At 37.2% G+C, this 23,632-nt stretch overlaps 1 long non-coding RNA gene across 2 annotated transcripts in view; it reads left to right on the plus strand.

Annotated features, from left to right (window-relative positions):
* The first annotated feature begins 8,766 nt into the window (after positions 1-8,766).
* Positions 8,767-23,632, plus strand: part of LOC131701570 (uncharacterized) — a 65,656-nt gene continuing 50,790 nt past the window's right edge. Inside the window, exon 1 of one of the 2 annotated variants that reach the window (XR_009308880.1) lies at positions 8,767-9,978. This is a non-coding gene — a long non-coding RNA (uncharacterized LOC131701570). The remainder of the gene's footprint in view (positions 9,979-23,632) is intronic. The other variant, XR_009308879.1, reaches the window with a different exon arrangement.

Genomic DNA, 23,632 nt, shown 5'->3' on the forward strand with positions numbered 1-23,632 from the left:
CTTAGTTAGTCCAAACTCTTGCCTGGACTTCATTAACTTTGCATCAATTGTTCAAGAAGTAAGTCAGGGGGGGCTCCCGAGTGGCGCATCCAGTAAAAGCACTCGCTAGAGTGCAGGATGCGCTCTATAGGCTGGACGTCGCGAGTTCGAGTCCAGGCTATTCCACAGCCGACCGTGGACGAGAGCTTCCAGAGGGCGGCGCTCAATTGGCCGAGCGTCGCCCGGGGGAAGGGAGGGTTAGGTCGGCCAGGGTGTCCTCGGCTCACCGCGCACCGGCGACCCCTGTAGTCTGGCCGGGCACCTGCGGGCTTGCCTGTAAGCTGCCCAGAGCTGCGTTGTCCTCCAACGCTGTAGCTCTGAGGCAGCTGCACGGTGAGTTCGCAGTGTGTAAAGAAGCGGGAGGCGGACGGCACACGCTTCGGAGGACAGCGTGTGTTCATCTTCGCCCCTCCTGAGTCAGCACAGGGGTGGTAGCGGTGAGCTGAACCTAAAAAAAAAATAATTGGGCATTTCAAATTGGGGAGAAAATAATAAAAACTAATTGGCAACGACTAAATTTAAAAAAAAAGAAAAACAAAAAAAAAGAAAAAAAAAAAAAGTAGTAAGTCAAGCAGTTCTACTTTTTCACAGTACAGATATCCTGACTGGCTGAGCTACTGAAGACTATGTCTTAGGAATACTTACAGGTGCTACATCATTTCTGAAATATAATGCACGCCGTGTATTGCTCACACCAGGTGAACTGTGCGCATGACTGAGCAGTTTAATTTAAAATCTTTTTATAACAAGCACCTCTTGTACAGCAGAACGTGCACCCTTTTTTACGCATAGATTGCTCAGTTTTACATGATATACCAGGTATCAGGAAACAAGCAATGGCCTAAACATATGGATTATATCAAAGCAAAAGCTTGGGAGAGAAGTATAGAGAAAAACAAATCAACCTCATGATGATGGCAACCTCACTCAAAAACAAACTGCGTTTAAGATCTGAGAACTGTATTTTTTTTTTTTTTTTTGCTCAACACCAACATGTACCTGAAAAAGAGCAAGAAAGGAGAATATTTTTTCTGATCTGATTTACTGCGTGTTCATAGCAACAATGGGTTTCTTTGATGGAAGGAACCATTAGTGTAAATGATGGACAAACTTACCAAATTACAACAAGGTGCCTTATTAACTGTCCCTCAATCATTCAGCTTGCCAATTAAGGTTTAAAGCATCGCTGGAAATGCTGACAAAATGTCAAATCACAAAGACAGGGAGTTAACACACAGCTGACTAAAGAGAGCTTTAACAGTTATTATTGCTTTGTTTTCTCTATAAAACAGGACATAAAACTCTTTCTTGTGCATTCAGACGGTATTTTTCACAAATCAAAGTCCTTGACCAACGTACCATCCATTTTCCAAGCCTAATTAGGAATGTGTATATATAAAAAAGGAACATTTCAGTCAATTTGCACATCTACCAAATCTATCAATCAGTCTCCTGTATCTCCATACCTACCTGACTATTACAAGACAGAAGTAGCTGTTTTTCTCAGCTGTGTGACATAAGAATACCATTGGGCCATTCTAAAATGTGTTGTGTACAGCTGTATTTGAATGACTCCAAGAATGTATTTATTTGAAATAGCACTGCATACATCAGTTCACTGTCACAGACAAACAAAACCATGACCTTGGTGTTAAGTTTTAAGACAATCTGGACTGGTCTGTTGGAACGGAATACGATGAGAACTTGTATCTTTTAGGTTTCAAATTAAGGTACTGTATTAAATTGATGGTCTGGAAGTAAATTCAGTACTATCATAAATATAAGAAACCAAGTAAAGTAAAAGTTTTAGCGATTTCTTTATTCAGAGCTCATTTTGAATAATTAAATTAGGTTTATTGCCATTTAAAAGCACTGTTGAACTTATTAGAATGTTTGTACACATATTTTGAGGTGAATTAGGCCCATAGGCATTGGCCAAAACTTTGTCTACAATTTACTTCGAATAGTTTTACATCATAAGGACTGAAGTATTTGAAGTCAGATATTTTTCGAATGATATACAGTAATCAATTTGCTAATCTAGTTGAATGAGTTTGGTATACCTACAGGACTTATATATATATATATATATATATATACACACACACACACACACACACACACACACACACACATACACATACAGGTATATATATATACTGTATAAAAAATATGTTAATTTAAAAGCAGACATAGGGCTCCCGAGTGGCGCATCCGGTAAAGGCACTCTGCGTAGAGTGCAGGATGCGCCCTATAGCCTGGACGTCGCTGGTTTGAGTCCAGGCTATTCTACTGCCTACTGTGGATGGGAGCTCCCAGGGGGCGGCGCACAATTGGCCAAGCGTCGCCCGGTGGGAGGGGAGGGTTTAGGTCGGCCAGGGTGTCCTCGGCTCACCGTGCACCAGTGACAGGCTTGCCTATAAGCTGCCCAAGAACTGTGTTGTCCTCTGACGCTGTAGCTCTTGCGTGGCTGCATGGTGAGTCTGCAGTGTGAAAAAAAGTGGTCGGCTGACGGCACACACTTCGGAGGACAGCGTGTGTTCATCTTCGCCGCTCCCGAGTCAGCGCAGGGGTGGTAGTGGTGAGCTGAGCCTAAAAATAATTGGCCATTCCAAATTGGGAGAATAAAAATAAATAATGGGCAAAGACTAAATTTAAAATTAATAATAAAAAAATAATTAAAAGCAGACATGAAAATAGATTAATACTCGATGTAAAAGTGTTTTGTGTGATCAATTTGTATTTTCACTTTTCCACAGTATAATTATGGACACCTTTAATCTTATATCTGAGAAAAATTACAGTTAATTAACAAAAATCACATTGCCTCATGTGTGACATTTATTTTTAATTACTGGTAACTGATTATCCGAGAAGTGTGAAATGCATCTCTCTAATATGAGCTCTCAATAGTATTGCATGAATCAGAGAAAGATAGTCAAAGGTTATGGTGTTTTATCAAGAAAAAAAACAGTCACACACTCTTTAAAGGGCAGGTCCAATACTATTTTCTATTGACACCCTTATTATACTACAATAACTGGACCTCAGCGCTCCTAAGACCCATAGTGACAGTCCTATCATTTTGTAGTATAATATCGTACAATTTTCAAGGTTTTTAGGATAGGTGAAAGACCAGTCCATGCCAGACTTCAAATAGATACAATGAAGCAGAACAGACAGGAAATTTCATCAGGGGAGTTGCCTAGCAACCAATGATTTAACCTACCTTTAATACTAATACGTTTAACATTTAAATGGTCATTTGTTGAAGTAATAACCAAACCAATCTATTTTCCATGACCTCAAAAACCACACACACAAAAAAAACAAAACATTCTGTCATTAGCCATCAAACAAAAGCAATGAAAGGAAAGTCAAGCCAGACTACCTGTCTGAATTTGATACAGTTGCTAAAGACCAGCATCAATAAGACAATTGCACGGTGCAGACAAAGTATGTGTGGGCAGAGGACTTTTACTCCCATGGTACATTTTGAATGGGCTTTTTCCTCAAGACAACGTTGGCTGAACATTTTCAACGTGATTCCATTGCCTTACTTTTGTGAAAAATAAGCTACAACGTGTTCTAATACAAATTGTGTGCTAAAGATGCAGGGAAGCCTTTTTTTTATTTATATCAGTTCATTACAGGATATTGTGCCATCCATAACCATTAAATACTAATTAGTGCTAAAGTCTCTCTCAATATCTTCAAGGTAAAACTATAAGAAACAATGTATTATTACTTGACTTAGTTTCTTACTGTTATGTGACTGTGACAGAGAGCGAATGAATCCAAATCAGCAATCTCCCTCCCAACCTGTGAGGGCGCTCTATAGTTTGGTAGTTCATTCCAGGATCAGTCGGAAGCCGGCCATCCAGAAAGGGGCGGAGTCACAATACCTTAATGTGGTAGGTGATGTGTCAGTCATGGAGCGGAGGATACGTGATTGCACTCGCTACCGAAGGGGGTGTGACTGAGCGTATATCAGGGGATGTGACGAAGCAATCTGTTCCTTTGTTATGGTTACGAAATTACCTGTAAAGGACTGCAGCGAAAATATAATCGTGAGTGTTTTGTGTTGTTTTGTATGTCTACTAAACATTTACGTTTGTCATTTATAGATGGCTAACTAATCCAGGATCTGTCGCTAAAAGACCATTGTTGTCACTAGTATTGTATTAATTCACCACTTGCACTAGGAGCACTCACGTGTGTGCAATAAGTGTGTGTAATTGTTATTATTTTGGACTGAACCCCATGGTTTACCTGCGCTATACACATCATTGTGTACAGCCAGGTATTATTATTTAAGAGTTGCGAGCACGCAACCCAGCCAAATAAAAGAGCTGGTTATCACCATGAAATGTCTTGTGTCTGTCATTCCTGAACACTGCATCACTTCTACACCTGCGCACTGCAAACCGCTTTGTTAGTGACACACACTACTTTTTACAGCTGCGTTGTGTGCTGTATTGTGCTCCTTTATTAGTCAATGCTGACAACAATATTTTACAACAACTTTAAAAAGAAGCGTATACGCTCATGTAGACTACCTGATGTTTTGGTTTTATTTCCCAAAGTGACAATACAGTAAGGTGGATAGAAATAATTACTGATAAATGTGATTGATATTAACCAGAATTATTCCATATAGACTCCCATTATATTCTGACTGGGATTATTCAATGTGAGGGTAATATGCAGGCATTATAAGGTGTGATACTAATTGGGTTTAATAGCCCCATCGATCTTCTACATCGGAAATATAATCAATTTAATTTGAGGTGTATTTCAGAATTGATGTGTTGTCAGTGCTTTCCTAGCATGGTTTCTTTGAACCATTCAATACAATTGAATCATCATGCAGCCATCTTTAATTGCACAGATTTTTCGAACAATAAAGGATTTTTTCCCTTACATATATTTAGCAGCTCTTTGATTCTGCTCTTAATCAAACACCTTTTAATTTGGGCTTTTTCATTCTCCTTTAATTATGTGCTTGTTCTGAAAGTGTGTAATGAGGTTTAAATTTTCAAAGCAGCACCATGGCAACCATCTGTATTATTCAGGGCGTTTTTTTGGTTTTTTTGCACAGTGGTGAATTTGAACAGGAAATGAAATCATCAGTCTCATAATAAGATAAGTATTATAATGGTTTATCTCCTTTTTCTTTGATATAAAAAAAATATTTGTTGTTTTATCTCATGCTAGTGAAAGCCACTACAACTGAATTGTCTTCTGTTTTTATGTATTACTACATTTACTGTGTGTGTATAAGACTACATGGGTTTTGGATCAGTTAAATGCACATAAATATCAAATATAGAAAAAAAATGTTTGCCCTACTCTGTACTCATTACAAGTGTAAATACAAAATGCTAACATTTATGTTTGACTTGTATATTGTTTTAATTTTCAATGTTTTAAGCTTAAAATGCTTGAACCCCAAACTATTAACACCCTTAAAATTAAGCATGGGCTTATGAGGCAAAACATTGCTAAAGTGACAAATAAATATAGATAAAGAAACAAGAGAAGACACAGCTAATAGGTATATGTATGCCTGAGTTCAGCTTAGTGATTTAAAATTAAATTCTGTCAATATGATAATTTAACTGGACTCAATTAAAAAAACAGCTTTGGGCCTGATCTGAAGCATTCAGTTGTATTTCTTTGTGCCCTCAAGCACACACTGTATTTGCTTTACAGCAGGAAACGCTTGTGCAGCCACCCTGCACATTTGTTTGGATCGCAGATAACACCAGAGAGGAAACAATCTCGGCTCTTTTAGTTTATTCCAGCCTGATGTATGACTGCTATACAATACTTTTGTCCCATAACAGTGATGATGGAAGTAAATCATCATCTCGATTGACAACATTACTCAGGAATCATAATATAAATATTTATTATAGACTGCCCTGATTAAATGTGTATTCATATTTCATATTCAAAGAGCGAACATCACAGGCAACATGCAGAGCAACACAACATTTTCTGTTTACAAAAGGTTGTCTGTCACCACAGCATGCCTAAAGCACAGATTGTGTCATCTGGCAAATCCACAGAAGTTATGCTGGGGTGAAATATGCAGGCTCCCTGTTATGAACTGTTGGCTGTCTTTGATAATCCAGAGTGCTCAGTGGTGGTTTAGGCTGTATTACTGAGAGTACACAGATTTACAGACTGAAGATATTTATTCTTAGAAGTGTGTCATAAGGGTGTTCTCAGTAATATAGACCAAGACTGGTGTAGTGTAGTCCCAGAAAGAAATAAACAATGCATTGCTGTATATGGGTTTTTCTACAGTGAATTGTAACCCAGTGTTAAAATAGTGACAGTGCACAGAAGCAGGGCACTAACCAGAGACCGTGCACACCCAAGCGAGTGTCTTATTCAGTATGCATAGGCCTGTTCCATTAGAATTCGTGGTTAGAGAGCTTTGAGTCTTATCCCACCAATAAGGGTCAGAAGTTGCATACAAAACCAGAAGCACACAATAAGCCTGAAAAGCACATCTTGCTATCAACACATAAAAATACACCATCTGGACCACTTCATTGATTATCCAGTACAGTATACTGGACACATAGCAAGTGTTAATGTTTACCATTGAAAAATATGCATAACAAAATGCATTGATTGATATAAAACCTGTATAATTTTCAGAAATATAAAAATATTTATTTTTTAAGTGCAACGTACGAGAAGGTAAATTATGAATTATCATAGAATTTATTTTAGAATTTGAAATGTTTACCTGCACTCTAAAACAAAATCATTTCTATTATACCCCATTGCTTTATAGACAAATACCTTAAAACAGGTTCTGTTTACTTTCTTTTGCTGTTGCTATGGCAAGTTTTTTGCCATAGCTCTAGCCATCTAGAGGGGTGATGTGTCATTGTGTTATTGAGCTGATGAAATGACTCACTATTATTTTGAAACTGTGATTTTATTTATTCGTATGAAAGTAGATTTGAACCATTGTTTGTACTCTTGTAACCATATGGTATTGGAATGTTAGCAGCCAAACAGTATGTAGAAAATGTGTAAGCCATTTTATAATTACTGTTAATAGAGGTATGCCAAGTACTCAGTATCCGTTATGGGAATTTCTTCAAGTAATAATACAACAATGAGTAAAAAAAGCCTATTAATCACACAACTTTTTTTCAGTTGAGATGTGTGCCGGTAATTTCTTCCCCTCTTAAACAATTAGTTTGTCAGAGATGTTCCATTGAAAATCTAACAAATGCATAGCATGTTGCAAAGTTTGTGGATAAGGTAAGCAAAGTGGCAAAGAACGCTTCTGAGTGAGGGGTCGTTTTACAGACTGTCTCTCGGAATGTCCTCAAGCTTTCTGTGTCCGCATACATTTTTCAGATTGCTTAAGGCAAGGTTAGAGGGGGTACTGAGTAAGCAAGCATGTGTACTGAGCATCTGATCTACACAATATAACACTTTCACTGCTGAATACTGCTACTGCAGGGTAGTCTTTGTTTCTCTATGGCTAAAAGCTTCTAGTATATTAACCTATTATTAACATTGCTCTTTTAGTCAACGGCTGTGATTATCATGTGAAAAAGCGTGTGTAGATGTATTATTTTCATAACAGACTTGAACACGGCAGGTATTGAGGATATATACAAGGTATGTGCTGTCACGGGTGACCTCGAACCAGTTATTATGTGTAGTAAGAAATTGGATTCCTTTGCATGGAGAATTTCAGTGGCTAGAGTTCACGACTCCTCGATTGATTCAGATTCAGTTGTATTAAGTCTGCCCACTAATGATGTAGAGCAAAATAGGTATTGTGGTGTTTGCAGAGCCGACCCGAGCTGAACCCAAGACAGAAGTGGAGTCCTGCTGGGAACGAGCTGAAACATTGGACATGGACTGGATGATTTAAAAATGAAATGTATTAATGAGATGATATGTGCTGTAACCATTTGTAATGTTTGAATAATCTTTAGTCTGTAACAAATACTGTAAAGTGCTCTCTCTGTAAGACCGTATAACAGAATCTGGTACAACTTGATACACTGGCCGGCCTTGAGCAGTCTCTTATTAAAATTGGCACGATTCCCAGAATTTAGTGCTGAAATCTCTGTTAAGACTTTTCAGCTTGACTACAGAATAATGCTGTACTAATAGATGTATGTTAATATGCTTGTTTTAAATGGTATAGATTGCTGTGGTAACATATAATCATAGGTAGTGATAATTATTGTTAGTATGAAATACTATGAACAATTTTTATGTATAAGATCATATGATTCACTTTGCTTAATATGATAGCATACCTGAAGCTGTTTTCTATCAAGATGAGCATAGTTAAAAACGGAGTCCTAATTCAATGAAAAGAATTACTGTGTGCTTACATTCAAGAATTATAACTTCTGAATATAAAGGGAAAAGGAGTTAGGAGTATTCTTAAGGGAAAGAGAAAAACAGAAAAGGATTAAAAGACCTCGCTTTGAGTAGGTTTCTGTTTGTAATTCACTTTTAAAATAAGTAGGTGAGTAAGAACAACCTAGAGTAAAAGCAGACCCTAACTTAAGAAAATAAGCATTGTCAGAAGATACACCACAAATAGAGAGTAGGGAAATTGAATAAGGACCTATTGTAAAATTGCTGATATATTGCTGCTAGCAGAAAGAAATAAGGTTAGCAGCCATACGCTATAAGAAATAACATACTAGTTTGACTCTGAAGTTAAAAGACGCAGCATAAAAAGATGTTGTGTTTAAAATACAAAATAAAAAGATTGAAAAAATATTGAGGAATAACTTTATAAGCAAAAGATAGGCTTTGGAAAAGTAAACTCTGTGTAACCTGCTTTATCGAACTTTCTACAAGCCTGCCCTTGGAGGGATCAGTGCTTGAGGCCAAGAGGTCTTCATTGGCAAGAGAAGCGGGGATTCTCTTATCAGGAATTTACGGTGTCAAGGCTAGAAGTATTTTTCAATTTAGAAGAAGGAAGGACAGAATAGAAATGGTCTAATTCCAAAATATATTAAGATAGTTAGTTGCCGGGCAGAACAAGCACGTAAGATACAGGTGTAAGGAAAGTTCTAGGGAACATTAATCACTATTAAACTTGGCAAGAAAAGAGGTGTCTCCAGCAAGCTGGTTTTAGCCAGTATGTGTATAGCTGAAAAATACAGGGTCATCTGGATGTCAATTAAGTTCAAGCTACCAGGGGCCCATAGGAGAAAAACATTAAGCTTTACAGCTCAGTAAAATAGTTAGGTTTTCCATAAGGAGAAAACTCTACATTAAAAAGATATAAGATGGAAGTTCCCTATAATACCTGCTAAACACACACCTGTAAGGAAAGAATGAAATTAATTTGAGAGTGAGATGACATGAGGGAATATATTTTTGAAAGCCAAGTTCATGTAATTAATTATAATCATTATAACTATAACTGCTATATTATGATATAACTATTGGTGTTGCATATATTCAAAAAACACCACTTTTCTTATATTGGTGTTGCATATATTTAAAACACCACTCCTTTTTATAATGCACCCATATTAAGTAGTGAATCAAGGTTGCAGGGATTTTGTGAACTCTGCTTCACCTAACTTTTCAGATGAAGGAGAGGGGCCAAGAATGAGTGGATGAGAACATGGGCTAGTGTTGATTTGTTGGCATATGACTTTAATTGAGTCTGAGGAGTTGGTTGAATTCTTTAGAGATTACTGTTTGCCAAGAGATAAGGACTGTCAATATAGATTGATGACTGGATCTAATTGGGGTTTCCCATTGCTTTCAATGGGACGAAAATTGTATAAAAACCCTGGGCCGATCACACTGAGACCACCACAATCAAGCTTGGCAGAGCTATGTGGTCCATCCTTTGCAGATCTCTACAGAACAGTCCTTCTCTTTTGTTCACGCTACTCTTCCTTATAATAGGAGGTAAGCATATTAATGGTATTATTGTATCTCGCATTTATTGGTTATATTGCTATGAGGTTTTGAAACTATGCTTTAGTATTAAGAGTGTTATATTGAATGTGCTAAAACATAGCAGTGGGTGCTTGTAGGCTTTGTGCTTAACCAGCCTGAGGGCTGCACTGAATACATATAATTGTATTATGTTATTGAAGTACTAAATGCTGAAGCTTGTAATAAACTTAGGATTGCTAATTATTGTTACATGTTTTCGGGTTTTAGTAGTATGCGCAAACTACTAAACCAATATTAAAGGCATTTTAATAAAACGAAGGAACACTGATGTTGCTCTGATTCGTAAAACTTTGAATAAATGAGTCTGAGTGATTTTCTTGATTAAATAAAAAGGTTTTAAGGACACACCGCTCGTCCAGTGCTCGAACATAAACCACTAGGAGTTTTAAACATCTCTGTCCTCCTTAACGTCTCCCCTGAGTTAAGAGTGTGTGCAGAGCAAATAATATAATAAAAGAGAACGTGAAAAGTGAAAACGTGACAGTGCCTATGGGGAAACCATTGGATTACTGTAAATGCAAATTAAGCTTTATTCAAAGTGTGAAGCCTTTGACATGTCAGTTAAGCCAAAATTACTTATCATATTATTATAATATTATTGGTTGCCAAGAACTTTCATCATTTGTCAATTTTGTTTTAGTTTTGGAATAATTAATCCATGACTTCAAGTGCTTAGGACAATCGTTTTGGCTAAATACAATACAGAGACTCATATGCACAGTTCAAAATGTTTACGTTTTCATAACCTTGTGCAGTTCTGAGTTCTCATATGCGGTCCCTTTCAGTTAAGGTCCAACACAACCACACTCTGCCCCGGTTTTAGAAACTGATGATTGGCTGCATGCGTTCCTAAAGCATTCCCACTGCGGCCAATCAGATCGAACTTTTGGGATTTTAAAAGAAGACATCCATGGAGATTGACCGACATTTTAAAATTGTAAAATGCAGTTTACTTTATAACATGGTCAGAGTAATAAATTATGAAAACAGCTAAATATCTAAGTGGCCTATAGCTCTTAACCACCAGTTGGAATTAAATGATGCCTCAACCATAGTTGTACTGCTGTAACCATATGACTTTGTAATGTCAGCAGCCAATCAGAATGCAGGACATTTCCAAGCTATTTTATAATGGGTTCTACAGTAGACTCTTTACTTTTCAAGCAATTCCATAGATAGATGTAGCAGTTTTCCCAATTAACATTGTACTACCATAAGGCTATGCTGCTTGAGTCACACTATGGGGTATGCTATGTTTTGTTGTGTGATTTAGATGAAACACAATGGATAAAAGAAACACTGCTGCATAATCAGTGAACAAATAGGTGACTCGTCATTAGCAGTATCATTATTAGATCAATGTGGAAGGTCTTCAAAGGGAAGAAACCGAAAATGCGGCCCTCACATTTGTACCTGTTCTGGACAAGTCAGAGTGCTGCAACTTCCTGTACTCTGGCATGTTTCATATTATAAAGTCATTTTTTAGCCGATTACCAACAGTGGGATTGACAAATGAAATGAAATGGCTCATAATTGCTCAGACTGCATATAATTGAAGCTTAGAGCTATTTGCAACTGTTGGAGACCTTTCATGCCCGCTGTTAAGCTTAGAAGGTGTTTAGTTCCCCTTTAACATAAGGGTCTATTCCATAATACATAGGTGAAATGAAGGAGGAATGGAAACAGTTTTTTTTTTATTTTAATGAGTCTGTAATAATAGTGTTGGAACCAGCTGCAATTTGCACTGCAGAAGATACTGATGTCATGTTTATCGGGAGGTCATTTATGTCTATGAATATGAATCTAGACTGTTGAGTTAGTTTAAGTGTTAAGGAGACTATGAATTAAAAGTAGCCCTGTGTATAACAAAGTTTCTAGTCAAAACGTTTTCCACTTAAACAAACTTTAAATCAGAGACTGAAATCTGTAAAAATCTGGAGGTTGGCGACAAAAGGGGTTGCCATTCAGCTTAGTTAACAATCAATTTGTAGATCTCTAACAAGCAATATATCTTCCTGTATATGCGTTAAACAAATTGCCAGAATACCGGTTGTGGAAAATCAACAACACTTGGTCGACAGCAATTTTTAAAGATCATTATTTCATCCCGAAGACTATTAACCCTACAAAGGTCAGAGCTGATTATATTCAATTTTACCCAAACGTACAATGCAGGGGTATTTTCAGGCTTCCTGTTTGGTTCACTTTTAATGGTTTCCAAATCAGGAGTAAACGAGTTTGCTTTACACGTTCCTCTTCATTAATGACTGTGAAGGTCAGCACAGAAAAGCTTGCAATGACAATGATAACCAATAGTATGAATCAGTGCTGAGTGCAGTAATTTTGGGATGCGAAGTGCATGGAAGGACCTGTAAGTCCAAGGTCAAGCATTACTTTTCTAAACTGTCTTTACTCCACTGCTTGCTGTACCATATTTCTGGGTTTGAGAAGGCAGATCGATTGGTTTACTTTTTGTCAGTGGGTAGGGCACTTGCATATCTCACAGACTGTGGATACAGAGAGATCTGCAGGGACATTAAATAAGTATAAAAAGTATAGGTATAAACATTAAAGAACTGGGTAAGAGGTATAGCTCTTACTACAAACCTTAAAGCTGGAATGACTTATTGCAAACAATAAACACTCCACTACTAAGCCAATTGAAACAGAATGTGTTCAATGCATGATCTTTTGTATATATGTGTACTAATGTACCATATACCAGAACTATTTGAACATTCAAAAAAGCAAAACTAAATGAGCATAAAATGGGTAATCTCTTATTAAAATATCAAAGAAACAAATGTAGAAACAGGACAACTGCCCAGTTTACTTCCTAGCAGCCTATTGGTTTGGTGTTAAAAAAAAAAAAAAAGTCAAGATCTCCTTTCCATTCCCCATGGGTAATTGTTATACTCTAAGCCAATACAACAATGTATATCTTTGAATGGGATGGAAATAGGGAACAAGGACTTTGAAAAGGATCTCAGGGTTATAGTGGATTCATCACTAAAAGTATCTCTCCAATGTGGTGAGGCAATTAAGAAGGCAAATAGAATGTTAGGCTATATTGCAGAAAGCATGGAATACAAGTCTAGAGAGGTTATGCTAAGATTCTAGAATTCCATAAATGGAATAGATAAAGTTAACCCAAGACACTACCACTACTTCAAAGTTAGCACAGAGAGTAGAACAAGAGGGCATACATGGAAGCTGGCTGGGAACATTTTAAAAAAAGAATAGATTCTGTGTTTTTAAATTAGATCTCACCCCCAGCAGCGGAGAATGGTGTGCTAACACCATGAGCCTTAATGGGCCGAATGCCTTCTCTCGTTCCCAAAGTGTTCTTATGTTCTTATGTATGTAGATTTTTGGGCAGGGTTGCTGTGTCAATCGTAGATCCTGTGTGCCACAAACATGTGTGAGTCCAGGAGTGTTTCACTCTCCTCATCCAGAGGGAATTATAAAATCGAGTTTTGCACCATAGTGGGTGTTATATAACAATCCTGTAAACAGGACTATGCTACTCAGATACATTTTGTCAGTGAGACAATTCAATTGCTGAAGTGTGTAACGTAAAAATATGTGTTGTGTACAGTAAAAGAGACAAAGGAAAGTAATAATTGGTGTATTGTGAAGTCTGCTTTGAGAAGTGTTTGCAACTCAATCATGTTCCCTGGAGAGGTTCCCCGCAGTCTGTTAACCTTTTTGATGCCAAGCGAAATAGAATACCATCTTTACTGTTGTGCTATTATTCTATTAAAAACGTTAAGCTTTGTATGAATAAATGCACACAGTATATAACACCTAATACTGCAAATAAGGTGATTTCTAATGTGTTTTTATTAGCATTATACTTACTGTCATCACATTACATGATCAATACAGACCCTGTGAGGTTCAGAAAACAAAAACGGAGGTGTTCACAGAAGATGTGGGCAGCGTAAATTCATTAATATTAATTAGTCAAGTTAATAAAGATATCAGTTGTGTACAGAAATACATTTGCAACAATTTGTAGTAGACAAGAGTTTGCAACAGTAATTAGATGATCCAGGTGTTCTGTTAATTCAATTTTGAGTATTCGTTCAAGGAAGAATATCATTAGAGATGGAAGTAGGGTATGAACTGTGGAATATGATGAACAGTATTTTACAAAAAATAACCCCTTGTTGTTAATACCTAGCTTCAACTGACAATTAATTCTTGTGTTATAATATACAGCAGTGTACTTGTGTTTGTTTACAGCTGCTGTCCGACTGTGTAGTATTGTCCGAACCCACTAAATTATATTATTATTATATTATTTGTTTATTTAGCAGACGCCTTTATCCAAGGCGACTTACAGAGACTAGGGTGTGTGAACTATGCATCAGCTGCAGAGTCACTTACAATTACATCTCACCCAAAAGACGGAGCACAAGGAGGTTAAGTGACTTGCTCAGGGTCACACAATGAGTCAGTGGTTGAGGTGGGATTTGAACTGGGGACCTTCTGGTTGCAAGCCTGTTTCGTTAACCACTGGACCACACAGCCTCCTTAAATTATTTAATAGATAGAATGATCCTTGAAAGTCTTTTCAGCAGTATATCAGTTCAATAACCATACGCCACAACATCACACATGAATTTTTTAAATAATTAACTTGTAAATACTTTTAATTTGAAAGTAATACATGCTCTTCAGTTTAATCATTTTTTTTTTTCCAAGAGACATTTAATGAATCAATTAAGTCATTACTTTTCTGATTAATGACTGAACTCCTGGAGGGCACTTAGACAAAAATGTCTCATTTTAGGAAATGCCGGGGGTTGGCTGACAGAAAGAAAGAAAGAAAGAAAGAAAGAAAGAAAGAAAGAACAAACCAGGATGTCAATAAACTAGCGGATCACCTCAATTCGTGAGGCTGAATGCCAAACCAATTTAAATGCTAGGTCATTCAAGTGAAATAGAGGGTTTCAATTGTTATTCCAGGCACAAAGTGCAAAATAATGCAACTGATCTTCAAACGTTTGTTGTTTTGCATTTTGAATAGCTCAGGTTACATTTCTTTCTGAATGTATTTCTACAAGCCCAGTGCTTTGATCCTTTCAGTTTTTAAATTCCCTCACCCCTTCAGTGTGTGAAGATGCATTAATGGACCTATTGCCGTTGAAGCCACTGATTAAGTGCTGGCTCTGTTCAGAGGTTTACATATTGTGGTCCTGGCATCACCTTTATAAAACAATGTTTTTTTTAATTTTTTTTAATGAAACCAGAGTGGCAAATAGTGGATAAAGAGAGTGTGTTTATGTGAGACGTGAGGGTAACATAGAGTAAATACATTAGCCTTTCACCTCTGGAAGCGTGAGTTAATGTGACTTTGGTATTTGTATAACTTAAAATTACAGGGCAGGCAGCTGGAAGCAGACTGGTGCTTTTTTTTTTCACTGAAATGGTGCATTCTGGTATAAATAGCTTGTTAAATCTTGTCCCTTGTGACATATTGGCGCTCATTTGATTGGCTGTTGATGGGTGCATGAGATGTATTGGGCTTCAATTATATTGATTTAAAACAGTGAAGTATCTTAATACTTAGGATAAACACTGGAATGTACTTGCATTTAAAGACACAACTATGCCAAAGAGACTTTTAGAGATTGTTCACCATGAATTATTTTATTGGTTTAAACAAGGCAGTATTTAGAGCCACCACGTTTAGATAAATTGAATAGACTCAATTGTATTCTGCATGGTCACCTCTATGCTGTGTGAACATCTAACTGTTTGTGTAGTTTAATTATTAACCTTTTACCAAACTCAGTGTAGTGGATTTCGATATTCCATTTGGCCAATGGTTTACTCTACTTGTAGGGTAGGGCAGTTATGTTTAGTGGTTTCAATATTTACCTTGCTTGGTGGACAGCTGTCAATTCAACACAATTGACAATTGACACGTTGTTTGCAGTCTCAAATGTAAATGACATAGATCTACTACAACAGATAGATAGATTGATACTATATTGCTCCTAGAGGCATACTTCAAGACTGTGCTATTCATGATATGTAGACACATAAAAAGAACTTCAGTGGTACCACATTTTTAGACTGAGACCACCAAACTCCTTCATTAGCAATAAATAATAACCCACCACCTAGCCCTTTCAAATTCAATTCAAAATACGAACAGAAACTAACAAGTAGAAAACGATTTGCTGTTGCTCTGTATTTATTGGTTATGGAAATAGTGTTTACTACATGGCACCCAAATATATCTGGGTGAATAATCTATGCAGGTTTGTTTGACTGCGCACTGTGTTTACTACTCATTTTGGTTTTCAAGCACACTTCTTTATCAAACAGGAATGTTCACTTTTTAAGCAGGAGTATCACTTTGTTTTTGCTTGCTGTTGAAACGTGATATACGTTGCTACAGGATAACCAGCTGCAGATGGTAGACATTGTCATCAGGGTACCAGTGCAGCATTGTTGGATGGACTTGATCCACAACTACAATAAACAGCAGAAGCTATATAGTGCCACAGGGATCACATGGCACATCACATGATCATTTCATTATTATTTATTTAGACTATTTAGTACCCATTGAAAACAAAGCCTTGTTTACAAGGGGCCCCTGATGCAGAAACACAAAGAGAATTTCAACTTAATTTGTACCTCTAATTTAGGGAGACGTCAAATTCAATCAGGTAGACAATTCCTAGTAAAGTGACCAGGTATTGTATATAATATATATATATTGTGTACATCATTGCAGCTTTTTTTGTACATAACATACTATATTATTAATTTCTTAGCAGACACCCTTATCCAGGGCGACTTACAATTGTTACAAGATATCACATTATTTTTACATACAATTACATTATTTTTACATACAATTACCCATTTATACAGTTGGGTTTTTACTGGAGCAATCTAGGTAAAGTACCTTGCTCAAGGGTACAGCAGCAGTGTCCCCCACCGGGGATTGAACCTACGACCCTCCGGTCAAGAGTCCAGAGCCCTGGGGGGCTCCCGAGTGGCGCATCCAGTAAAAGCACTCGCTGGAGTGCAGGATGCGCTTTATAGCTTGGACGTCGCCGGTTCGAGTCCAGGCCAATCCACAGCCGACCATGGACGAGAGCTCCCAGGGGGCGACGCTCAATTGGCTGGGGAGGGAGGGTTAGGTCGGTCAGGGTGTCCTCGGCTCACCGCGCACCAGCGACCCCTGTAGTCTGGCCGGGCGCCTGCGGGCTTGCCTGTAAGCTGCCCAGAGCTGCGTTGTCCTCCGACGCTGTAGCTCTGAGGCGGCTGCACGGTGAGTCTGCAGAGTGTAAAAAAGCGGGCGGCTGATGGCACACGCTTCGGAGGACAGCGTGTGTTCATCCTCGCCCCTCCCGAGTCAGCGCAGGGGTGGTAGCGGTGAGCTGAGCCTAAAAATAATTGGGCATTTCAAATTGGAGAGAAAATAATAAAAAAACAATTGGCAATGACTAAATTAAAAAAAAAAAAAAAAAAGAGTCAAGAGCCTGAACAACTACTCCACTCTGCTACCCATGAACATGCAGAACATGAACAATGGGCCACATAGACTTATTAATTAACCCATCACTAAGGCATTGGACATGTGTGGCTCCTGTCACACTTGGAAATTAAAACAAAAGTTTGGGTGGATGCATACTGTAATGTAGTGAAATAAGAATATGAAATGAGCATGCCAAAGCATAAGAGGACTTGTGATTGTAGTTTGGGCAAGAAAAAGATTACCGGTGCACTGTTTCCAGCAAATGCAAGATGGGAAAACTAGGATTACAGGGTACAAAAGTCTAGTGGTCTGCAAGGAAATAATACCTAGTTTTATAGAGGGCTATAATAATGGCAGGCCTTGGGGGGTAGAAGCAATGATTGGAATAATAGAAAATATCCTGCTGTTTGCTGGGTAAGGCTTTTAGAGTCTGACAGGATCTCAATTCCGCACTCTTAATACAAGTTGGTTGTCTGAATATAAATACATTGAAAGAGTCAATAAACAGTTTATATTGGTGTCAAAGACTAAAGTGTATTCCTGCAAGCAGCGGCAAGTACTTCAGCATAAGATATGAGACAGGCCAATTGGAATGTAACACAGTATCACAAAGACTTTTCTCAGATGAATTAAAAAAAATAATTCATTCAATTATAGACATCAAAATCCTTTTAAGATATCATATCAACATTTTCCAGCTTCTTTAAAAACAGTATTTTATAATATCTTTCAGCAATTAATTTGCTTTATAGGACAGTTTAAATGCTATTTTTATGTCAAATTCAAAAGTTATTTAAGGTTTTAATTGAATTCTGACTTAAATAGGAGGTTTTCATTTTTTTTTTTTATCTATTCTGGATAAAGTGGATTATATACAGTATATGATATACACACAGTGGTGAGTTACTGCAACATTTTAAGATTTTCTTGAAGAAATACAGTAATTAAGTGACAAGCACAGGTGAAGGTACTCTGCATGCATCCATAGTTCAAAATGTATGTGTTGGAATTTGAGTATTCCATGCAGCAACTCTGACTGGCTTATGAGTCGCACGGTGCACCCAATCATATGTAAGTAATAGAGCATGTAGGACACTAATGGCGGTTGACATGGAAATTGTTCTAATCTACTTTGAAAAAAAACAACAACAACTCAATATCAACTTGAGGCACTAGAAAGTTAATAATGAGAATGAGACTTTATGACAATGCTGCCAATAGTCTACTGGAAACAAGAAAAGTCAAATCTACCTTGGGCTGAGACTGAGGAAGCAGCAAGTTTACCTTTAAACAAACCTGTTTCACAACTGAATAAGTTACCTCTGGACTAAACATAATCTAAAGTGAATGAGAACACAATTTCTGTTTAGAGTCTGGTCCATGCTTAGTTGTATGTGTATCATGCCTAGGCAAGATGAAAAATATTTTCATTCAACATTGGTACAAAAATGTTGGATTTGTTTTGTAAGTCACTGTAAAAAGGCATTGTGTTAGATTCCATATAATTACTGCTTGATCTTTGATTCTTTCGTACAGAAAAACAAAAGAAAATCAAACCAAAACATGCTGGCAGATCTTTAGAAGACAATTAAAGTAAGGGCTGTCAGCTTGTCACATTAAGCACCAAAATACCTTGACAAATACCAAAATATCTTGACATTTCTCTGGCACTCATAATGTGCTGCATAGAAGATGAGAAGTTATAAGAACCGATCATTTTTCTTTGTCTTAATTCGTGCCTTTTAACAAAAACAAACTGCAATAAAACTGTTCAGTTGAAATGCGTTATACAAAATTAGAATTAACTGTCTGTCAAGAACTACTAGACAGAGGTGAGAGAGGTTAAAGTAACAAACTACCGGATTGGCTGACGGCATATCCCATGGTGCCTCTTGGTCTTCTACCACAGGGCACTTTCTGCCCTCTCTCATTTTCACTACAATTACAGATTACTTATGCATTTTCTCCTAAATGATATTTAAATATTTTAAATTATCAGTAAATTGAGTGTTTGATAAGGGCAGGCCATTTTAAGAGTTGGCCTCGTTTCACTTGTGGGTATAGCATTAGGCAAATAACAAGCACTGTTACTTTTGACATGCACAATTATTTGACATGTGCCTGTTTGAGTGGGGAGGGCCTTACGAGATAAGGTCCTTCCTCCATTAGCATACTTGACAGATGAATGTGCAAGGTCTCATTTGAGGCCTCCTGGTTGCCATGACAACTTGAAGACCATGTATTTATACTCCTGTTTCATCAAACGTTGAGAAAATGTGCTCTAATGAATCAATTCATACATGGTTACCCAATTCTAAATGATTAAAAATATTTCCAATCCACTTAATTTACCAGATCGACTGTAGCTGTCTGTGAACAGAAATGAAGGAAAAACAGATTCAGCACTGGGGAGTATGAACAAAGAAAAATGTTTGTTTAGAACACGTTACAAATTGCTGTAATTTATCAATTAATGTCAATGTAATACTATTAGTTTAGGATTAGGTGATATGCAAATGATGGTCTCCCTTGAGATCATGTGTAGTTTGTGGATATTGCGGTTGAAAATTTGACAGTATTTTAGATCTCTAGATTCTGTCCACTGTGTCCACTGCAATATGAACCATGGTGGATTTAAATACCCTTTAACTCTTAACCCCTTCAATGTTTTCTCTTCAGGGGTGATTCATTGAAAAAACTAAATACAAATACAATCTAAAGGCACCACAACATGCAGGGTTATGTGTTTGGTGCTGCATTTGCCTTTGTTACACTTTGTAACATTCTGCATGTTACAAGGAGATGTCTGCAGTGGCAGAGACAAGGGAAGCGGGGAACTGAGTCATCTGTAATATGTACTTTAAATATAACAAAAACACATTTATTGGCATGAACAGGAAACCATTTAAATCAGGATTGGCTAACAAATGGTCAGAATTACAACCTAGATTGGCAATATAAATCTTAAACATGGGACGTTAACATGGGAAACCTATAGAATACATTATGATTAGTATATAGATAGAATTAGAGGAATTCTTTGCATAATATTTGATATTTTCTCAATATGTGTCCTTAATTATTAATCATTTACTGTTTCCGCACTCTTGGATATTTTACCTGTTTGATTGTATATTTAACCTCTTGCACTGGCATTTCTGTAATGAGACCAGTATCAAAATGACCACTAGAGGTGTGCACCAGTAAATTCTTCCCCACAGATATAAAATTCACAGGGTACAAAGAAACCGTATTAAGGCCAATTCTGCATGATTCTGCCTATTCATTTCGCCAACCCATTTTATTCAGCTATATAGGGGAACAAAGGGTTAAACATGTTTGCGATTGGTGGTGAAAGTAAAAGATTATTTGTGTCTTAAAGATACCCGAGCTACTCTGACACCTTTCAACAATGGAATCAAACCCAGACAGACTCATCATAAACCCAGCGCAAGAAACCAATGGGGTTTGACATATGGAACAGGACATATGTGAAATGAGTTCGGGCTGTCAGGAGGCAAGATTGTTTTATGATTGTACATCTTAAAGACTACACATTCATTCATGTCTGCTTTTGGGGTCAGGATATTGGGTTCAGATAAGGCAATGACAGGAGCAGCATGACATGCTTTTGGGGGGAAACAAAATGAGCAAAATGGTAGACGCTGGCAAGTCCAGTATACAGTATCTGTACATGGAAACATGTTCCATAGCATAAAAAGAGTTATAAAACTTTCCATCTGAAATATTTAAATGCAATTTTTTTTTCTGAAGTTATTTTCAAACCTAGCTTTGAGATCCATATTTATTTTTGCAATTCACAGACAAACTAACTGAAGTGACAAAGTAGGTGCTCTGTAAAACCACAGGCTTATGTTCAACACAATCAGTAGTAGTCCTAGGCATAATAGACCAATACTAGTATGGTCCAACGGATTCCTTATCAGATATTCCCCTTTAACATTATTACTGGGGAACGTACAAGTTCATCTGTCTGAGGCAATCCAAATGGACGAGAGATGAAGGAGTAGGTTGCTTAGATTGTGTGTAATAGAATATTCTTTTGAGACATTATATCTGTTATCAAGGGTTTGCTGGGAGACCTAGCATACATTACTTGCGTACAATACAGGAAGAAAATCATACATCATTCAACTCGGATTCAAATGTTTTATGCAATCAGTACTGAAAGATATTTAGACATGATACGCTTAAAATGGAGACTCCACAACCTCCAAGTTACGGTACGATACAAAGCACCCTTGGTATTTAGATCTGTCACTGTTTAGATCAATTGAATAGACCCCCTTGTGATTTTAATAACAGGTGTACTTTTTATTTTCATCTTATTGTAGGCTTTCAATATATTCATAAAGTGTACCTTTGTCCAATTGGATAGGTACAATGATCTTCAAATTGTTTTATTAGCTTATATGTGACCAATCAATATGCCGTAATTGACCATGCTAAAAGCTGATGCAATGCACAATATTGTCTTTGCATTTGTTTTAAAGCCTACAGATATGAGATATTGTATATGAGCGGGCCAGTCTAATGAACAAAATAATCTTGATGAATCTGTAGGCCGTTTCAGCTGATAGTGAATCTTCTTTATATTGAGATAAGCTCCCTGTGGAAATCTATTGATTTTCAGAATGCAGTGTGGTATGGCCTTGGGTAATTATTAAAACAGGAGAGGAACTGAATTCTGAGCAATATAAAGACTGCTCTCATCTCTCTTAGGGGAGAGTGCAGAGCTGGTAAATCTCAACTCATAATTCAGCAATATAGGCTCTTTTGAAAACGGAGTTTGTAAGAACAGTAAAAAGATCACATGTGAACAGCAGGTCTATAGAGATTAATAAGACACTGCCAGCAGCTGAAAACATAACAGAAAGTAGTGTTCTGAGGATATGGATTCCAAGTAGCTAGCACTTTTACTGGCAGACCTAGTTATTAGAAAGGAGGTAAAATAATCCAGGTTTAGACAGTACCAGAGTTCCCTTTTAGTAATCGTAGAACAACTTCACTTCACCGGTGCTTTAAAATAATGGGAAATATGGACCTCCAAGCCTGCCTTCACATAGAAAAAGAAATGTGAGTTTGTGTTACAGCTGTAGTATAAGGCTGGGCTTCGTGCATTACATCAAATCTACAAAAACAACCAAATTATCAAACAAAGGTCAGTCCCAATTTAAACAAGATACAACAGTTAAGTTAATCAGCACCATGTACAGAATAGTAAAGAATAAAAATGGCTCTGAATAGTTTAATGAAAATTGGTATGCCATTAGGTAAGCAAATGAGGTGTCATGAAAAAGAATATTAAAAGAGAAGATTCCTTTAAAAATGTAGTGTGACATACAGATCCCTAGACTCTAATACTCTCAATAACTAATGCAAAGTAATGTTAATAATGTACATTTCAATACAGCTGGTTAAATTAATTTCTAGAAATGTAGTGACACAAATTTGCTCCCCCAGGAGCCCCTAGAAAGGCTGGGGAGCCTGTGACAGATAACGCATCGTTAGATATAAGAGTGCAGACTGTTGTTATTACAATGTAAGAACACTTCAGTATAATTAGACACACACACACACACACACACACACACACACATCAAACACCACAGCATTAACATGTCACAGCCCATCAGGACTCCTACTACCCTCACAAACCATCATCTCTTGTTTCATAAACAACATCTACTTTTTCACTGCCTCTTTCTGGCAAGCTCAGGCTGATTTATTGATTTTTCTGTTTTATATGCTGGACAATGAAGCATTATGTGCTGTACTCACTATTTATTTTCTTATATTTCACAATATTTTACACATAATATAAGACTTCCTATCCTCCTCTCTGTCCTACCTATCAATTCCTTTACTCCCAGATGGATTTCAACCTAACAATTGAATTAAGGGGTGTTCTCAGCCTGGTAACTTTAATGACTAAATCAACAGAGATGTTGGTTTCCATAATTTCCATTGTGAAAATAATAAAACAACACACCACGGGAGAAATATATTACCTTTCAGACCTACTTAGTTCCCAGGTCAGCTGGCCTGTGGAGTGGACTACCCGCTCAGACGACT

Source organism: Acipenser ruthenus, chromosome 25 (genome assembly GCF_902713425.1).
Source record: "Acipenser ruthenus chromosome 25, fAciRut3.2 maternal haplotype, whole genome shotgun sequence".
Classification (NCBI taxonomy): domain Eukaryota; kingdom Metazoa; phylum Chordata; class Actinopteri; order Acipenseriformes; family Acipenseridae; genus Acipenser; species Acipenser ruthenus.